Below are 20,088 nucleotides of genomic sequence, written 5' to 3' on the forward strand. Positions count from 1 at the left end.
AAGCTGAAACCTTCAATAGACTAATTGTCTGATGGGGAGTCAATGGCAGACAATCATTTGTCATTAAAAACTAACCTACACAAAATTACCTTCATTAATTATCTGATTAATTTATATTTATCCAAATATCACCACAATAATCTATTCCTGTTAAAGGTTGCTCTAATTCAATAAAAATAGTTGTGTTTTTCTTTGCAATGGGGGAATAGCTAGTACTGGTCTATAACTTTCCTGTGTTAGGTGGCACACTTATAAATTGAGTGCCTCACTTTACTATATCCTACAGACACTTAGTTGGATGCAAATCTGGTGTCCAGAGAGAGCACTTTATTCCTTCACTGTCATGTTCCTTTATCCATTCCAGGTATTTTTAGTCTTGAGGATTAATCCTGCACATTTGTATATACATGAAGGGATGTATCTGATATTAAAATGTTACTCTTATTAAACATCAAAAAAACCAAAACATACACACACACGAAAAGATGCGAAAGGAAAACCCACTACACAACTAGAACTTGCAAAATCCACACGGAAACAGAGCAGGCTAATCTCTCTTGTGTTGTAGTATTATTTGTTTAATATAACATGCTAACCACTGCCAGGAAAAGAAGACTGCACCAAAAACATCAGTATTTACGAATAACCTACATAACATGTGCAATATCTATATAATCAAATCACAGTTTTTGACTGTCTTCTTCTTATGTATATCAATAACATTATTGTATAGCAGGCAACATCTTTACGAAATTTTAGGGAAGACTTAAAGAAAATGATTGAGAAGGACTATGATATATAAAAGGTATGGTATCTAAAAGAGATTTAGATTTATCCCTTAGGTAATAATTGTCTACAGTAGATCTAGGTTTTTCGGTAGCTGTACCATGCACTTATTAACCTGCGTGTCCATTGCACACTACCCTTAATATAATCCTGGCTATATCCAGCAACCAACAGCTCCCAATCCAAACCCCGTCCTCCGGCAAAAGTAACAGAAGCACTCAATGAAACCTTATCTCTTTAGCAAATGACACCCACAGCTATTTTGGAAGTAGGCAGAACCGGGAGAAAAGCACGTCAGCTATTCGACAACAGACAAAATAAGGGGTATCAAAGCAGAAAAAAGAAAATAGGAGATCTGAGCCCACTACAGGGGACTGGGGGATATTGTACTTAGCCCGGTCTTCGGCTTACTCGTGATGACAGAACTGTACTGGATTTTACATTCTGTATCAAATGAGCATAAGTGCAAGAACTGAGAATTTACTTGATTCAGCTGGATTTATTTAGCCTGATGGTAAAGCGAAGCAATCTTCATTTTAATAAACCGAGAAGAGCCAGAGCAGTACAAGGTAAATATTTGCTTCTGTTACTTATTGTGACTGAAGATGACGTTCTTGAATTTTTGCAATAATTCTAATAGCTGTAGATGTTTACAAAGATACCCCGCCGAAAGGACGCAACATGACCTAACAACGATTTTACAATGGCACGGCATTGTACTAATTTATTTGCGTCAATATTTCACTAAAAAGACTTTAAAATAAGTCTGAAATAGAGAACTAATTAAAATAATAAGCTTCAATTTTTATACTGTACGTTGTCAGATAACGGATCCGCGTTTCATATTCTCGCAATTTATTTTTACAAACTTATCTACGAACCTTATAAACTGTTATTTTTTTATACTGACCGATCCGAGTTATGTCAATCACAGCACGCTCCTTGTTATTTGAATTAAAGGCACGGGATCTGTCTCCACTATATAAATTAAGAAATTATACGATTTTTTTTCTGGTTAAACATTTTTAATCAGAGTCCACGTATAAACCAGCATGGGAAAAGAGCACCGATGTAACGTGATAGGGCGAAGGCGCGAAGTTTATTTTTTGCTTTATATTCGGACGTGCGAGAATACACAAGTACTTCAGGCGCAGGCGAAGCAGGTCAGAAACAGAGCGATTTGTCAGAGCGGTTTGCTTCTATCATCAGAGATCACAAATGTGCTGGATGTTCTACAGGACAGCTGATCGGTTATATCTTCTACAAATGGCCATGTAGCGAGATGGAGTGGGACAGCTGGGTCTATTTTTGGGAAGTGAGCCCATAGGGGTAGATGTGATAAAAAGTGGGGGAGGGATGTGGGGATTTAGAGGGAGGGAGAGGGAGAGAGAGAGAGAGAGAGAGAGAGAGAGAGAGAGAGAGAGAGAGATGAAGTTTCTTAAAATTCGCCCTTTTATCTTTAAATCGTAGACCCTTAATTCTGCACCCTGACCAGTACCGCTACTTTTGTTGTTGGAGTTATTCCATGTATTTCATTAAACTTTAAAAGTCTGAAGTTGAATGTGGTATTTATCGGTAAGTTCGGGAAAGCTTATTCGTAAGTGGTGACAAGGACCTTTTGGTATTCATTTGACATTGTATTATTAGTTTCTAAATTAAGCAGTTAAACAAAAAGTTTGAACAAGAAAAGTAATTTAAAAAAATCATTAAATGAGTTCTAAATAACGTTTGGCTTTAATTTAGACCACGTGATTTATTTTAGTTGTTGAATATAAAATAAGCATGTCTGTTTTGTAAGAAATCATTTTCATTCGGTTCTTGTGGTTTATTTACCTTCAAGTAAGTAAGAAGTATTTTGATTGGAAAACCTGGGTAATATTACTAAAATATTATTTATTATTACAGCTACTTGCAAGTTTAGTTCAGTAAACCCATCCATTCAAAACCTACTTGGGGTTACAAGAGTTGAAATAAATGATTAGAAACAATGATTCATTAAAAAGAGAGTAAAGCTAATGGGGACAAAGCGCACAGGCGGGCAGTGTGGTGTATTGGTTAAGGCTTTGGACTTCAAACCCTGAAATTCTGGGTTCAAGTCTTCTCATTGGCACTGTGCCAGAGCAGATCACTTCACCTGCCTGTGTTCCAATTGGAACAACAAAAGTAACAACAAAAGTGATGTTACCAACTGTGTCTGAAACATTGTAAGTTGCCTAAAAGAAAGATGTCAGCAAAGTAATTAAATACAAAATTACATTGTAATTGCTGTTAGTTGCACAAAACCTTTTCACCTTCCTTTGAAACATTTCAACAGTAAAATGTATTCTTATTAAGAACAAAGAAAACTTCCCCACTGTAATTGAAATAAACATTTACATAGTGACCATTTGACTTGACCCATTATAGAAGTGATCTAAATTTACATAAATGTTCAATTCAATCAGGTTTGGTATTCAAATCTCTTTTTCTTATTTGACAAACTGTTGACATAGTCAAGGAGAAATAATAACTTCTGTTCACATGTTATAACTTTCTCCACTTCTTGTTTACTTATACACACTTTGTCATCATGAGACTTATAGAACTGTTTTCTAGTAGAAAATGGGACATAACAAGCCAAAAGCCTGGATCAAATGCCAGTCAATTTCAGGGCAAACTAACTGACATTGGCATACAGTATGTGGTCAACAGAGTGCCATCAATCAAACTTACTTGTGTCTTTGGACTGTTAGAGGAAATCAATGTGAACATGGAGAGAACATGCAGATGCTGCCCTGCAAGTACTGTTTGGGAACTGAAGCAGGATGCAGACGCTGTGACATAGCAATTAACTGCTGGGCCAACATGCATCCCATTGAAACCTTAAAATGGAATAAAATAATTTTCAAAACACAGTTGCAGAGAGTTTTCATCATGCAGGTGACAAGGCATGATCACCAAAGGAAGTGGTAAAGCTGATGTATGATTTTTGTGAGCATCTTGTCAAATACTTTTCAAATAAAAGATTTTGACCTTGTCTAGCAAAGTATATATTTAAAAATTAATTTAATAACATTTCATACATTGTTTGTGTCTCCATTGAGGCAGTTTTTTTTTGTAAAATCTCTTTTACTTCTTATTGTGCAAGTTGCGTTTTGCATTTTAAATTAGCATATATAATACAGTTTTAACAGAATATTTATTGTATGGGAAATAATTTATTTGTTTTGTTTACTTTTTCATTTTTCTGAACTTATAAATCACATTACACAAAGAACAACACAGTTTAGGCAAAAATACAATAATCACTACATTCCAGTATGTTTAAAATTAAAAGTCAAACTTAACACCCATCGACTACTCAATTTTTTCAAATTTTGTAATCACAATTTAATTGTTATGATTTTGGATAAACATATTTTTGTTTCGGGGTGGCTTTTCTTTTGGTACTTCAGTTTTCTCGCACATCCCAAAGTGTTGAAGGCTAGCTGAATTTTCTGCCATGAATTAGAACATTAGAACAATCTAGACGAGAACATGCCATTCAGCCCAACAAAGCTTGCCAGTCCTATCCACTTGTTTCCTCCAAGAAAACATCAAGTCGAGTTTTGAAAGTCCCTTACGTCTTCCTGTCTACCACACTACTTGGTAGCTTATTCCAAGTGTCTATCGTTCTTTGTGTAAAGAAAAACTTCCTAATGTTTGTGCGAAATTTACCCTTAACAAGTTTCCAACTGTGTCCCCGTGTTCTTGATGAACTCATTTTAAAATACAAGTCTCGATCCACTGTACTAATTCCCTTCAGAATTTTAAACACTTCAATCATGTCACCTCTTAATCTTCTTTTGCTTAAACTGTAAAGGCTCAGCTCTTTTAATCTTTCCTCATAAATCAACCCTGGCAAAATCCAAGTGAGTTTGGGTACTTTGGTATATGAATGTTCCCTGCAATCAATTCACATTTCCTGAGCAGGTTTGGGGTAGGCCCATACAGGGTCAGCACCACCATTAGGGTGAATTAGGCATTCGCCTGGGGCACATTTCATAAGGGGAAGGGGAACAATGCCATACGGGTTTAGCTACTGAACAGTCATTTGACACACTAATGAGGTTACTTGGGTGCAAAATAACCTAGCATCGCCGGGCTCATATAAAGAGTTCAGAATGTGGGTGGATTAATTAATGTATTTTGAGTACATGCTACAGAATAAACAAATATTTTCTTTTATTTGTATTTTTAATTTTTTGGCAACACACTTTTTCAAGCCCTTAGAGGAAAGTGGAGCCTCTTTGTTTTATTCTTCTAGGGGTTCACAGGAAGCCCTGTCATTTAAAGTATAAAGGAAGAAATCACATATTAGTTAGTGTGCATGGTCCTCTACATAAAATTGTTTTCAGGAACAAAATTGTGATGTATTCATGTGCCATCAGAGGGCAAGATCTCATGATGATCATGATGGTTCTCCAGAGCATTATCCACGCCTTAGTGAGGCTTTTATCTCAGATATTGACACAATATGTGGTGGAAATGGAAGGTCTGCACCAAGAGTTTTGTAGTTTGGAGAATTTATAATCGTTTAGATAGAAGATAACTCAGAATTTGAAGAACATCCAAAGCAATGTGACAAAAGATACATTTTCATTATATTTAAAAAATGTGGTGGTCAAGCATATAGCTACACAACATATAATAAAAACCATGCTATTTACAGTTTAGGCAGGCCACAGCTCTTTCAGAGTTCATTTTTCATTTATATTCCCTTTGTTAACAATACTTACTTGTAAATCTACAGTTTGCATTTTTACTGAGCAAACCACTGGAAATGTTGCAGTATTTTCAGAATATATACCTGTATACAGCGGCTTTATATTTTGGTATCTCTAGTGCTTATGATGGGAAGTATATTATTATTATTATTATTATTATTATTATTATTATTATTATTATTATTATTATTATTATTATTATTATAACACAAATGTGCCTCACACGTTACATTAATTGATAGCAACATTTAGGATTAACATTTCTGTAGTTTCAAATCAATATCAAAGATGCCTTATAACATCAGTATAGAAGGCACTACTAATTTGTCTGCTTGTAAAGTAAATACTATTAGGATTTTCTTTGCCAGTCATATCTCAGACATGTAAAAACAGATTCTATGTCATTCATTCATTTATTCAATGCATTATTAACACACTTAACTTTTTTTAAACAAATACTGATTACATACTTGATCAGTTCATGAAAATTTGGGGACACATGCAGTGTAGCAGTAATGAGCTGTGTTATTCTTTTATTATCACCAAAGCACGTCATTGGTATTTGAGAACAGCTGATGGGATATGATTTAAGCTCTATGCACAAACATTTGTGTTACACGTCATTTGTAGATTTTTTATGTGTCTATATATGGATTTATTCTGATGAAGTACAGTAAATTCTTAATCTCACTTCACCTTCTTCCCAATATGCCTAATTAGTTGATTGTGTTCTGCTCTTATATATATTTGTTGCCAAACACATTTTCATCTACATTTCTGTCTGACATTGTTATTTAAAGTAGCTTTCAACACAGAAATGAACAAATGCAATTTAAAAATGATTATAAATTCAACACTGATGGATTAATTGATTTGCAAACTTTGTCAGAAAAGTATTTAGTGGAAATTTGAATTAAATTTTTCAGTATAAATGGTAAATGGTAAATGGCCTGTATTTGATATAGCGCCTAACTAGAGTTCAAGAACCCCCCTAGGCGCTTTACAACACAACAGTCATTCACCCATTCACACACACATTCATACGCTGGTGATGATAAGCTACTATGTAGCCACAGCTGCCCTGGGGCACACTGACAGAAGTGAGGCTGCCGAACACTGGCGCCACCAATCCTTCCGACCACCACCAGCAGGCAAGGTAGGTTAAGTGTCTTGCCCAAGGATATTAAGATATATTCACGAGTGCAATTAAATGGCCCTCAGCACATGACCCCAGCATTGTCTGTCCTCCCCCACTTTGTTTCAATAAAATCTTCTAGCTTGTATGCAGCCAGGAATTGCACAAAGAGTTTGTGGAGGGAGTATTAGACAGCCACCATTCATGACACACCTCTAGTCACCAGTGACTGAGGAGTAGCTTTATGTGTGCACCTTTAACTTCAGTTACTCAGGTGTATGTCACTCAGCTGCTCAGAGTTGAATCTGCTACATGCAACTTTAAGGTCACCTCATGGCTCAGGCATGATATGGTGTATGCCAGAACTCCTGGATTACCCAAAACTAAGTTGAATTTTTCCGACTTAACAGGGTTGGAGGCAAAGCGATACACAGGGTCAGAACTCCTGTTATATATTCACTCTGCATCTGAATAATAATAACCCCTAATAATAACCCCAAGAAGGTATATAGCCTGGTGTATCATGCATCTTTTGGACAATTAAATTTAACAGTGGAATGGTGAAGGCAACTCTAGCTGTAAAACTTCCAACTGATTTTTGCTACTAATATCCTTTAGGTGAAAATCTAAGCTCTTATCATTTGATCCTTTAGGTGAAAATCTAAGCTCTTATCATTTGCCAGGAAGGCTATTACATGTCTCTCAAGAAGGATCTGGAACATCCAGAGAAACAAATTCCATGGAGGACTGGGCACCAATTCAATGCTTTCAGTTAAATGCTAAGATGCAATAGATTTATGTATCACACCATGTTTCTTCATATCCTCCATGTGCAATTGTCTCCAGCTTGATAGCCATGAACATTTATGGATATTACCAGTCTCATGTGTAGGCATTTCCTGATCCAATAAATAATTTTTGTGTGTTTGTTTTTGGTACATTTTATGTCACTCATTGATGGTTCTACAGTATATACTGTTTTTCAAAGAAATTGGATACTGTTGCTAGGTGCCAACATTTTTTTTTGTTAGAGAATATTTATGCATTTATTTTGTGTGCTAAATAGAAATAGCAGATAATGGGATAAGGCTGTTTTTCCTGAAATCAAGTATTTGTCCAATAAACTGAGTGTTGGAATTTGCTCTGTACTTATACATTAAATCCTACTAATATGATAAGCTAAAAAAATAAAAAAAAATAAAAACTTTTGACTTTGCTAAAGATGAGAGAGAAGTTACAGTGATATTATTTTTTTAATGGAAAGTAAATAAACTGGGGTGGGGGGTTTCTACAGTCCATGAACACCATTATACCCATTGATGAGTATATATTTAAATATACAGTTTAGTTCTAAAATGAGTTTATAGTAAAAATAACAAACAAAAAAACAAAAATTATACTTATCAAATTATGGACTGACTGCAGTATGAACTGCTGATACGAAGTCTTGATGGATTTCAAGTTGTTCTAAAGCTTGTGTATATAGATAGATGACAGTGATAATTAGATCATATAATATACATATTCAAAATAAATGTTTATTCCATTCCAGTATGCTTTATAAGCAAAATATTTTTGTCTAAACAATAGAACTTGAGTGACAGCAAGAATAATAGTACTCTAAGCACCATGTTTTTAAGTCAAAGCTAAGAAGACATACAACATGTGAAAAAAAGTAGATAATTTCATCTCAAGGAACACGCAAAAATATACCGTTGGTGTTCATTCAAACACATTCCTTGCCCACAGGGTGAAGCTGATGTTTTCTCTTTGAATAAGGCAATTGATGGACTTGTTTACATTTCTGCATTTTTCAGTGTAATTCTTGAAGGTGACATTTAACATTCTTACTCTCCTTAGGAACTGTTCATTATTAAATAGCCTGACGTTCACATAAAATAAATGCCCAAGCTTTACTAATGTCAAAACTACAACACCAACAGTGAATATATTTTATGTCTTTATATTTCTGCCAAACACATGCTGTAGATTCATCTGGTTACAGGTTGAAGGTGCCAATGCCAATTACCAGTAACCAATCAGCTGAGTTGAGTCCATTATCTCAAAATCACATTTCACATGTTTTTTTTTTGAGAATTGATAGAATATCAATTGAGAATAGTCATATAGCATGAAATACAATGGTCAACTGAGCATTGTGATTTGCAGGCAAATATTTATCAGCACTAATTTTTAATGTTACAAAAAATGTGAACAGAATTGTATATAAACTGATGTGCTTTTTAATGCAAAGGATACACTTTGTATCAAAAGTACATAGATAGGAATTTTACAAGAGAAATGATATCATTGATAAATGAAAACTATCAATCCAACAGAAATATTATTCCTCTATTCAGGATCTTTGTGAGAATATTGTCTATTATCATCAATGAACCTGATATAGCTTAAGGTTTTGAATGAATTATTTATTATTAATGTAATTAAATATGAAATCGATATACAGTACTTGCTCTATGTCTATAAAATCAATCTGCATCTATACCAATTTATTGTGTTTTTCTAAAAGAAATTTATCACATTTAAAATCTATGAAATGCATTTGCTCACCTATTTACAATTAATTTGATCACTTTGTCCTGAGGTGAGTGATGTAAATTTACATATTGATATAAAGACTTTCACATTTTTGTTCCTTTCATGATGTTAAGGCTGAACATTAATAGGAGAAGACATTAGCTGTGCGGCTTGCGTCAGAAAAACATATTTAACTCAGTGAGGGAATGGAATGCATACCAAAGTATATTTCAAGCACACCACCTGGCAGGAAAGACTTACAAAATAAACTGAAGCTTGGAGAGTAATATTGTTCAGAATTTGCTTTTACCTATTAGGAGTGTCCAGAAGAATTTGTAATTTCATTTTATTATATTTAAAGTGATGGTTGGCATATTGGACTTAGGGACCTGCAGACAGAAGACGTTGGCACAGGTAAGGGGCATGTCGAAGGAAGGCTCTATAAGACAGATTGCAGAGAAAGCACAGGCTAGTAGTGATGTAGCACATCACCATATCAGTATAAAAGAAAGGGCACATCAAGGGAATGGCAATAACTTTATGTGCAGTGTATGCTCTGGTTGAGCTAGAGATAATGTCATCGAGAAAGAATGGGAGAGGGAGGGAATTGGCAAAGTGATTCCACTTTGCTTTATTCATTTTCAGCATAATGTTCTTGCATCTAGTTATTACCTAATAAAATAAAATAAAAATGTGGAGCAGCCCATCTGATTCAGACATTCACCTGAAACTAAACTATTGTACATGGAAGAGGTGAAAGTAAAAAAGATGGCGCCAGTGTGTGTTGCTGGCCATCAGCATCTACATTCATTTTGGTTTGTTTTGTTTTTGATTGCCCTGTTTTCTGTCTTTTTTTATTCACAGTGTTTTTCTTTGTTAGTCTATGATCATCAGACTCTTTTAAACAAGGAATCAACAGCTGATAAACCTTTTAATTATGATTGAGTCTGGATAAATGAGGAGGGTTACATCAGAAAATGCATCCGGTGTAAAACTTTGCCAGATTAATATGTGTACAACAGTACAGATTTCCAAACTGGATCAGTCGAGGCCCGGGTTAAAATGTGCTGGTGGAAATTGGGCTACTGTTGGCCAAGGTATAAGAAGAGGGGGAATGTGTGTCTGGAGGCAGGAGGAAAGGAGGAAGGATAGGAGAGAGTAGGAATTTTGAATGTTCGCAGTGTGACTGGTAAAGGGAGATAGCCACTATCATGGAGAGAAGGTAGGTTGATATATTGTGCGTGCCAGAGACCAAATGGAAAGGGAGTAAGGCAGATATATCAGAGGTGGGTTCAAATTGTACTACCATGTTGTGGATGAGAGGAGAAATGGGGTAGAGGTTATCCTGAAGAAACAGTATGTCAAGACTGTTTTGGAGGTGAAAAGAGTGTTAGACAGAATATTGATTATGAAGTTGGAAATTGAAGGTGTGATGATGAATGTTGTTAATACCTACACACTGCAATTTGAGTGAGCGATGGATGAGAAAGAAGATTTCTGGCGTGAGTTGAATGAAGTGGAGATCATACCCAAGGGAGAGAGAGTGGTGATTGGAGCAGATTTCAGTGGACAAGTTGGTGGAGCAAACAGAAAGGATGAGGAGTTGATGTATAGGTAAGGTGTCAAAGAGAACAATGAAGAATGTCAGATGGTATTGAATTTTGCAAAAATGATTTAACATGACTGTAGTGAATACATATATTAAGTAGAAGGAGAAACACAGAATGACATACAAGAGTTTAGGAAGATGTACACAGGTGGATTATATCCTATGCAGGAGGGTCAGTCTGAAGGAGACTGGAGACTGAAAAGTGACGGAAGGGGAAAGCGTAGGCAGACAGCATAGGGAGGCAGTCTGTAGCATGGCGTTAGAGATCAAAAAGAAGAGAAGAGTAAGGGCACAACCAAGGATCAAATGGTGGAAGCTAAAAAAGTAAGACTGTAAAGTGGAGCTCAGGGAGGAGGTCAGACAGGAATTAGGTGGCAGTGAAGAATTACCGGAGAGCTGGGCAACTACAGCAGAAATGGTAAGGGAGAAGGCTAAATGGGTGCTTAGTGTGACATCAGGACAGAGGAAGGAAAACAAAGAAACCTGGTGATGGAACGGAGAAATACAGGAGAGTATACAGAGGAAGAGTTTGGAGAAGAAGTGGGATAGTCAGAGAGATGAAGAATGTGGACAGAAGTACAAAGAGATGAGGCAGAAGGTGAAGAGAGTGGTGGCAAAGGCTAAAGAAAAGGCATATGATGAGTTGTACGAGAGGTTGGTCACTAAGGAGGGGAAAAGGACCTGTACTGATTGGCTAGGAAGATGGACTGAGCTGGAAAAGATAAGCAGCAGATTAACATGGTAAAGAATAATAATGGAATTGTACTCACAAGCGAGTTGAGGAGATGGAAAGAGTACTTTGAGAGGTTGATGAATGAAGAGAATGAGAGCGAGAGAAAGTTGGATAATGTGGAGATAGTGAACCAGGAAGTACAATGGATTAGCAAGGAGGAAATAAGGACTGCTATGAAGAGAATGAAGAATGGGATGGCTGTTGGTCCAGATGACATACCTGTGGAAGTATGGAGGTGTTTAGGAGTGTATTTAAGGCTTTAACCATAATGTTTAATGCAATCTTGGAAATTGAGAAAATGCCTGAAGAGTGGAGAAGAAGTGTACTGGTACCAATTTTTAAGAATAAGGGTGACGTGTAGAACTGTAGTAACTACAGAGGGATAAAATGTCTTTGTGGACCTAGGGAAAGCAATAAGACTGGCTGCCTAGAGAGGCCATTGTATGAGGAAGTTGGGAGTGGCAGAGAAGTATGTAAGAGTGGTACAGGATTTGTATGAGGGAAGTGTGACAGTGGTGAGGTTTGCAGTAGGAGTGACAAATGCGTTTAAGGTTGAGGGAGGATTATATCTGGGATTGTCTCTGAGTTCTTTCTTATTTTCAGTGGTGATGGACAGGTTGACAGAGGAGATTAGACAGGAGTCGTCATGGACTATGATGTTTGTGAATGACATTGTGATCTGTAAGGAGCAGGTTGAGGAGACTCTGGAGAGGTGGAGATTTACTCTAGAGAGTCGAAGAATGAAGATCAGTAAGACCAAGACAGAATACATATGAGTGAATGAGAGGGAGGTCAAAGGAATGGTCAGGATGCAGGGGGTAGAGTTGACAAAGGTGGAGGAGTTTAAATACAGAGTAATGGGGTGTTTGAAAGAAAGGTGAAGAAGTGAGTGCAGGTATAAGGTGGAGTGGGTGGAGGAGAGTGTCAGGAGTGATTTGTGACTGTTAGATACCAACAAGAGTGATAGGGAAGGTCTACAAGACGGCAGTGAGACCAGCTATGTTATATGGGTTGGAGATGATGGCACTGACAAAAAGACAAGAGACAGAGCAGAAGGTGGCAAAGATAAAGATGTTAAGATTTGCATTGGGTGTGACAACGATGGACAGAATTAGGAATGAGCATATTATAGGCTCAGCTCAAGTTGGATGGTTTTGGAGACAAAGCCAGAATGGCGAGATTGCATTAGTTTGGACATGTGCAGAGGAATGATGCTGAATATATAAGGAGAAGGATGCTAGGGATGGAGCTGCCAGGCAAGAGGAAAGGAGGAAGGCCTAAGAGGAGGTTTATAGATGTCGTGAGAGAGGTCATGAAAGTGTTGGATGTGACAGACCAAGATTGAGAGGACAGGAAGATCTGGAAAAAGATGATCTGTTGTGGCTACTGCTAACGGGAGCAGCTGAAAGGAGAAGAAGATACTGGTGTACCTGTGCCCTAAGCCCTACCTATTACCCTGAAGGAAGCATTGCAGCAGTTGAGAAAAGTGCAGGGGCATGAGGCTCAAAAGTACTTGCTTTCTTCTCCGGTGATTGATTCTTGTTTCATCTCTAGCTGCTCCCTGGATCCTTTGTATGAATGGATCCTGGCTGTTGATTCAAGCCTTCATGATCACAGGAGTGGAGTGCATTCTGGGAACCTTTGCCTGCTGGGTCATGCACGACATTAGTCCGGGGAATTGACTTGATTGAAGATGGTTCTGGTTAATGCTAGACCTCTAGGTAATGAATCATTTATTTTAAATAACTTCTTCATCTCACAAGAAGTGGATTTTTTTATTTGTCACGGAAACATGGTTAACTGTTGGTAAGTTAACCCCTTTCATTGAATTAGTATCCCCCCACTGTAAGTCTTTTTAGTTTCCTAAGGTCTGCTGGTTGAAATGGTGGTTTAGGGACAATGTTAAAAAGCCGTTATTATTGTCAACTGACAGTTACTCCAACTTTGAATTACAGTTGTTTGAAATGGACCAATGTTATCCTGTGCCGTGTGCAGTGGTATATCTACCATCAGAATTTAACAAGGATTTTATACACGAGTTCGTTGAATTTCTGGCAGGAATTACATTGAATTATGACATACTTTTAATTATTGGGGATTTTAATATTTATGTGTGCTGTCTGAGTTAACCTCTGGTTAAAGACTTTTTAAACCTCATTGATTCTTTTAATCTTGTTCAGTCTGTGAGAGGCCCAACACATGAGCATGAATATATATTTAACCTTGTTTTATCATATGGTTTACTTGTATGTAGCATTGAAATTGGTATTACATGCTTCTCTGATCACATGCCTATTATAACTGAGGCTTCCTAACCTTGCCAAACAGTCAACACATGTAGTGAGACTCATTTTTCTCGGAAGACTCACTACCAACAAGTTTTCTACAGCATTTATGGATTCTGTGTGTTTCCCCCCACCCCAGCTGAGCACTGACGGTCTAGTCACTTTGTTTAATGGTACTTGCTCTAACATTTTAGATTTAGAACATGATTAAATGATGCCACTTGTACCCTGAGGCAGGTATGTAGGAGAGTAAAGTGCAAGTGAAAAAAAGACATTACATGTCCTTTGATATTTTCAGGGACAGTTTGTCTAATTACCAGAAAGCTGTGAAAACTGCTGCATAAACTATTTGCTAGATATTATCTCAAATAAGCTAGTGTTTTATTTAAAATCATAAATACTATTCTTCACCTGACTGTTCTTACATGGCCTGATGTGACATCAACATTCTCAGATTTTCCTCTGAGATTTTCTCCAACTTTTTTTGTTCAAATAATTGCTAACATTATATCTCATATTACACCCTCTGTTGAAGACCATTCAGTCCCTCCTACATGCTCAGCTGTTTTTCATCAGTTTGAATCTGTCTCTCTTTCTTTTTTGGCATAAGTAATTAGTCGCCTTAAACCCACAACTTGCCTGTTAGATATTATTAACACTCATCTTCGTAAAGATGTTCTTGAATTGGTTGGGCATAGCTTCTTGTACATTATAAGTTGTTGTCTTGAGACTAGTTTAGTCCCAGTCAGTTTTAAGCATGCTGCGGTGTAGTGTTTAATTGAAAAGATTGTAAAATCCATGTTTTTTTTAAACTTCAGAATTATCTCCAAGTTGCCCTGTCTTTCTAAAATTCTGGAGAAGGTTATCGTTCTACAACTACAAATCTTTTTAAATGAAAATTGCATTTTTAAGTATTTCAATGTGGTTTTAAGACACATCACAGCACTGAGTCTGCACTTTTTAACAGTTCTAAACGATCTTAGTAAGTGACTCTAGGAATACTGATGTATTGCTGTTAGAACTAACTGCAGCATTTGATACAGTTGATCATGATATCTTTATTGCCCATCTTGAGCAGTATGTAGGTATTTATGGAACTGCTTTGGAATGGATCAGGTCATACCTCACAGAAAGAAGCTTTTCAGGTAGCCTGGGCAATTCTTCCTCTTCTTCAGCCCCTTTCATCTGTGGGGTCCCTTAAGAATCTCTGCTGAGTTCTCTTCTTTTTTCACTGTACATGTTGCCCTTAGGACAGGGGTCCTCAATCCCAGTCCTGGAGAGCCGCAGTGGCTGCAGGTTTTTGTTCTGACCTGGTTGCTTAATTAGAAAGCAATTCTTGCCAATAAAGCACTAACAAGCTATGAAATTAAATTAACTCTGCTATGTCAGGTCATTCTCATATACTAGATTTTCTTTCCCTTTCTATCATGCAAATGATTTGAAGGCTAAAATGGACGAGTAATTCTCAGTCCTTCACTTTTTTCTCTTCATTTTTCTTCCAAGTATTTAATTAAACCCAATAGTACAGATAAATACACACAGGTGTAAATGTAAATAAGCTAAATGGAGAAATGCTGCTCTCTCTTGTCATTTGCATGTTATTGATAATAAGGAGCAATTAAAATAGCTGTTTAAGACAAAATTAAGCAATAAGGGCTCAAAATCACTAAAGTGAAGCAGAAGTGTTACTTTAGCAATAAGTGCTTTTTATTAAGCAACTGGGTTGGAGCAAAAACCTGCAGCCACTGTGGCTCTCCAGGGGCCTCATGTATAACGCCGTACGTAGAACTCGCACTATAACATGGCGTAAGCACAAAAGCCGAAATGTGCTTACGCACAGAAAAATCCAGATGCAGGAATCTGTGCGTACTCCAACTTCCATGTTCTTCCGCTACATAAATCTCGATCAGCGTGAAAACTAACGCTCGTGCACGCGCATTATGTAACACCCCAACTCCTTCCAGAATTACGCCTCTTTGAATATGCAAATCAATATAAATCGCCCTTAAGCTCAGCCTTCTGTGAAAAGACAATGGGAAAAGCATGGGGGAAAATATAAGAATTTCAGCGAATACCAAGTGGAGGCAAAGGAAAAACATACTATTTGTTCAAATAAACCGTGGTATAATCAACAAAAGGAAGTTGATCGAGTGACATAGCGTGTTGGAGAAACTTGAAAGCTCATATCCACAAAATCGCACAGTGCCGGAAATAAAAAAGAAGTCACATATCAAAGCTGCCGTGAGAAGCCGAGTTGTAAGCCCACTGTCTGAGTGTCATATGAAAGCTTATTAGGGTACAGAGAAAAAAGGCACACGGTGGGAAAAAAGCATGAAATGTCAACTTCAATCTCGACATTTCCACTTTAATCACGTAGTTTATTTTGTCATTAAAGTAGAACATCATAAACTTAATCTTAAAATCGTTTAATTAACCAGTTTCTCAAATCACATTGTAATTAAAGTAGCACGTTAAATGCTTTGTTTTGTATTTGATCTTCTATGTGCTCTATGTGTGTGAATCACTACTTGCTTCTTAAACTGGCTCTCTTCCTCCAACTGGACACAGAATCCATTACATTCGTGATATTACAGCTCTCTGAATAACTAAAATACTGAGATGTATACATGATGTCATTTTCATGATGATAGGAGTTAAAGCACGTTATTAAACATGTGTTTCACTTCGATTAAACAATTTATTGCAGCAGTACTCAGGGGCGGCTCTTGGCTTGTGGTGGCACTGGGCAGAGAAAGAATCGGTGGCTCCTTCGTCCATCAGTGTCAGTAAGGCAGCGTATGCACGGTGGATGGCCACGTCCATTGCAGACACTGCATAGCCGCCTCGTGCTCATGACACAAGCATTTAACGTTTGCCGAAATATGTCGCTGCGTTTTTAGCTATGTTGTTATTTTCTCTTTCTGTTTTATATTCAATATATATTGGCGTGGCCATCGCTGCAGTCAGTGCTTTTCTTTCCCCAAGTAACCGATCGCCACACAATCAGCTCTGTAATAGAAGTTGAGCCACCTGTAAGCTTAGCGCCGATTCTTCAAAACGTTTAAAGAACATTGAAATATCTTCGTAGTACATGTTTAATTATTCTATCCTTAACGACACTCCCAGTGAAGAATATAGATTATTTAAACGAAGTTAAAGTTTTATCTGTATAATTTAACAAACATATTTTGCTGCATTTCACCTTAAAAATGATATCGTCATCATATGTAAATACATTATAATTATAACTATAGTGCAAGTTTACAGTGGGGTGATTGTACTTATAAGTACAAACAGTTCTACAAGGATCAATTGATTGAGTACATTTAAAGTTCTTGGGATTAAACTGTTTCTGAACCGCGAGGTCCGTACAGGAAAGGCTTTAAAACGTTTTGCAGTGGCTGAGACAGCGTGTCCTTGAAGCTGTATACCGATAATTCTCTTTCCGATCAGTTGCTGCTGTGATTCACACTCAGATACAGTGATATAAATACTCTGAGTCGTGCAGTGAGAGTAATATGGAAAAAGATGATCCGCTGTGGCAACTCCTAACGGGAGCAGCTGAAAGAAGAAGAAGAAAAATGAGAAGAGGAAGGTGCAGTGAGAGTAACAATGCTAAATCAGTTATGGTATTTGGAATACTATGGCTGTTCCCTGGACCATTATATTGTTAAGAGTTAATTACAATCAGATGCGTTACACTAATAAACAATAAACAATATGCTGTTAGTTTCGGTGTATTTATAAAGCCGCGTCATGAAAATAAGGAGTAACCACACAGGAACAGTAGCACTGCTTTGACGCTGGGTGCCGCCAGTCTGCAAAACTTGCGTACGACAAGGCATGAGGTACCGTGGAAAAGTGCGTGGCTTTACGCCAAGTGTAGGTTTTATACATCGTGATTTGAACGTGGAAAAGTTCTTACGCAACATTTCTGTGCATACGCACCGTTTATACATGAGGCCCCAGGACTGTGATTGAGGACCCCTGCCTTAGGATCCATTTTAAAAAACTTTTTTATGTTCATTACTACGCAGATGATACTCAGTTTTGTTATCTTCCACTGAAGCAGATCAAAATATATTTTCTTAGACCTTTACCGGAATGTCTGAAAGACATTAAAAATATAAATGTAATTACTAAAATAGATGAAGAACATGCCAGACTACCAAGCGAGACTCTACATAAGAGGAGGCAGGCTCTACATTCAGAATTAAACCTCTTGACAACTAAAGAAACTGAACATCTAATTTACAAATCCAGACATCATTATTATGAACATGGAGAGAAAGCTAATAAGCTTTTAGCGCAACAAATTCACAAGCAAGATGTATGCAACGCAATCTCGGTAATCACTAACACGAACGGAGATAAAATCATCGAACACAAAAATATAATGTACACTTTTAGAGACTACTATAAATCCCTATATACTACTGAGTTTAAAGAAGACAATATACAATCTAATGCATTTCTGGATACATTACAGATACCACAAATTGACGCTTTTAGTGTGGAGGAACTCGATAAACCTCTGTCATTATCAGAATTACTGGATGCTATAAAGTCACTCCAAGGTGGAAAAGCAGCAGGCCCTGACGGCTACCCTGCAGAGTTTTACAAGAAATTCTCCGCTCAGCTAGCTCCCCTCCTATTAGCAACATTTACAGAAGCCAGAGATAACCAATCTCTTCCACAAACCTTTCGCCAAGCACTAATCACTGTCTTTCCAAAACAAAATAAGGACTTATTACAATGTGCATCATACAGACCAATTTCACTTCTGAATAACGACGTTAAAATACTCTCTAAAATCATAGCTAGAAGGATGGAGAAAGTGCTCCCTCAGTAATATCACAAGACCAAACTGGATTTATTAGGGGCCGACACTTATCTTCAAATCTTGACGCCTGTTTAATGTAATATACTCACCAACTAAATCAAACACCCCAGAAATATTATTATCATTGGATGCAGAAAAAGCATTCGACATGATTGAATGGAAATACCTTTTTACTATTTTGGAGAAGTTTGGGTTTGGCCCAACATTTGTGCATGGATTAAATTACTGTATACTAACCCAGAAGCTTCAGTTTGCATCAATAACATTTGCTCAGACTACTTTAAACTAGAGCGTGGCACAAGACAAGGATGCCCTTTGTCACCTGCTGTTTGCAATTGCCATTGAACCACTGGCAATACATTGTCGAAATACTGATCAGATAAAGGGGATTAGCAGAGAAGGACTGGAACAGAAAATCTCATTATATGCAGATGACATGGTACTGTATATATCGGACCCAGAAAATTCTGTGCCTGCAGTCTTAGCAGCACTCACAGAATTTCAAAAGCTCTCTGGTCTCAGAATTAATCTGAATAAAAGTGTACTCTTTCCGTGAATTCTCAAGCATATAATATTAGATTAGACACCCTACCTTTTATCATTGCAGAACAGTTTAAATACCTAGGGGTAAACATCACAAGTAAACATAAAGCTCTTATCAACAAAATTTCGTCGTCTGCATGGAAAAAATTAAACAAGACTTGCATAGATGGTCAACCCTTCATCTCACACTAGCTGGAAGAATTAACACTGTTAAGATGAATATTCTTCCTAAGCTCCTTTTTATTTCAAAACATACCAATATACATTAATAAATCATTCTTTAAGCAATTAGATTCAACAATAACCTCATTTATTTGGAATTCTAAACATCCACGCATCAAAAGAGCGACCCTACAAAGACAAAAGGCAGAAGGCGGCATGGCTCTACCTAACTTCCAGTTTTATTACTGGGCAAATATACAGTCGATAAGAACCTGGACACAAATAGAAGAACATACACAGGCATGGACCGCAATAGAAGTAAAATCCTGCAGTACTTCTTTGTATTCCTTGCTCTGTGCTCCAATAAACACACGTTATCGGCAATACACTAATAACCCAATTGTGCTCCACTCACTTAGAATCTGGAACCAATGTAGAAAGCATTTTAAGACGGAGAAGCTTCTTTCTGTGGCACCCTGCAAAGAACCACCTCTTTCAACCTTCACAAACATATGCAGTTTTAATATCTGGAAAAATTTGGAATTAACTTGCTTAGAGATCTTTATATAGACAACGTCTTTGCATCCTATGAACAATTACATTCCAAATTTAACATTCCAGCTACAAATTTCTTTCACTATCTTCAAATCAGGAACTTTGTTAAACAGAACCTTCCAGATTTTCCTCATCTTGCACCCTCATCCACGCT

At 37.1% G+C, this 20,088-nt stretch overlaps 1 protein-coding gene across 8 annotated transcripts in view; it reads left to right on the top strand.

The window, feature by feature from the left end:
- The first annotated feature begins 1,136 nt into the window (after positions 1-1,136).
- Positions 1,137-20,088, top strand: part of obscnb (obscurin, cytoskeletal calmodulin and titin-interacting RhoGEF b) — a 571,330-nt gene continuing 552,378 nt past the window's right edge. For 6 of the 8 annotated variants that reach the window (XM_039753252.1, XM_039753258.1, XM_039753256.1 and 3 more), the window contains exon 1: positions 1,137-1,355. The gene's annotated coding sequence lies outside the window, so the exon portion shown is untranslated. The remainder of the gene's footprint in view (positions 1,356-20,088) is intronic. The other 2 variants (XM_039753259.1, XM_039753260.1) reach the window with 1 other exon arrangement.

The sequence above is a fragment of the Polypterus senegalus genome, chromosome 5, assembly GCF_016835505.1.
Source record: "Polypterus senegalus isolate Bchr_013 chromosome 5, ASM1683550v1, whole genome shotgun sequence".
NCBI classification, from domain to species: Eukaryota; Metazoa; Chordata; class Cladistia; order Polypteriformes; family Polypteridae; genus Polypterus; species Polypterus senegalus.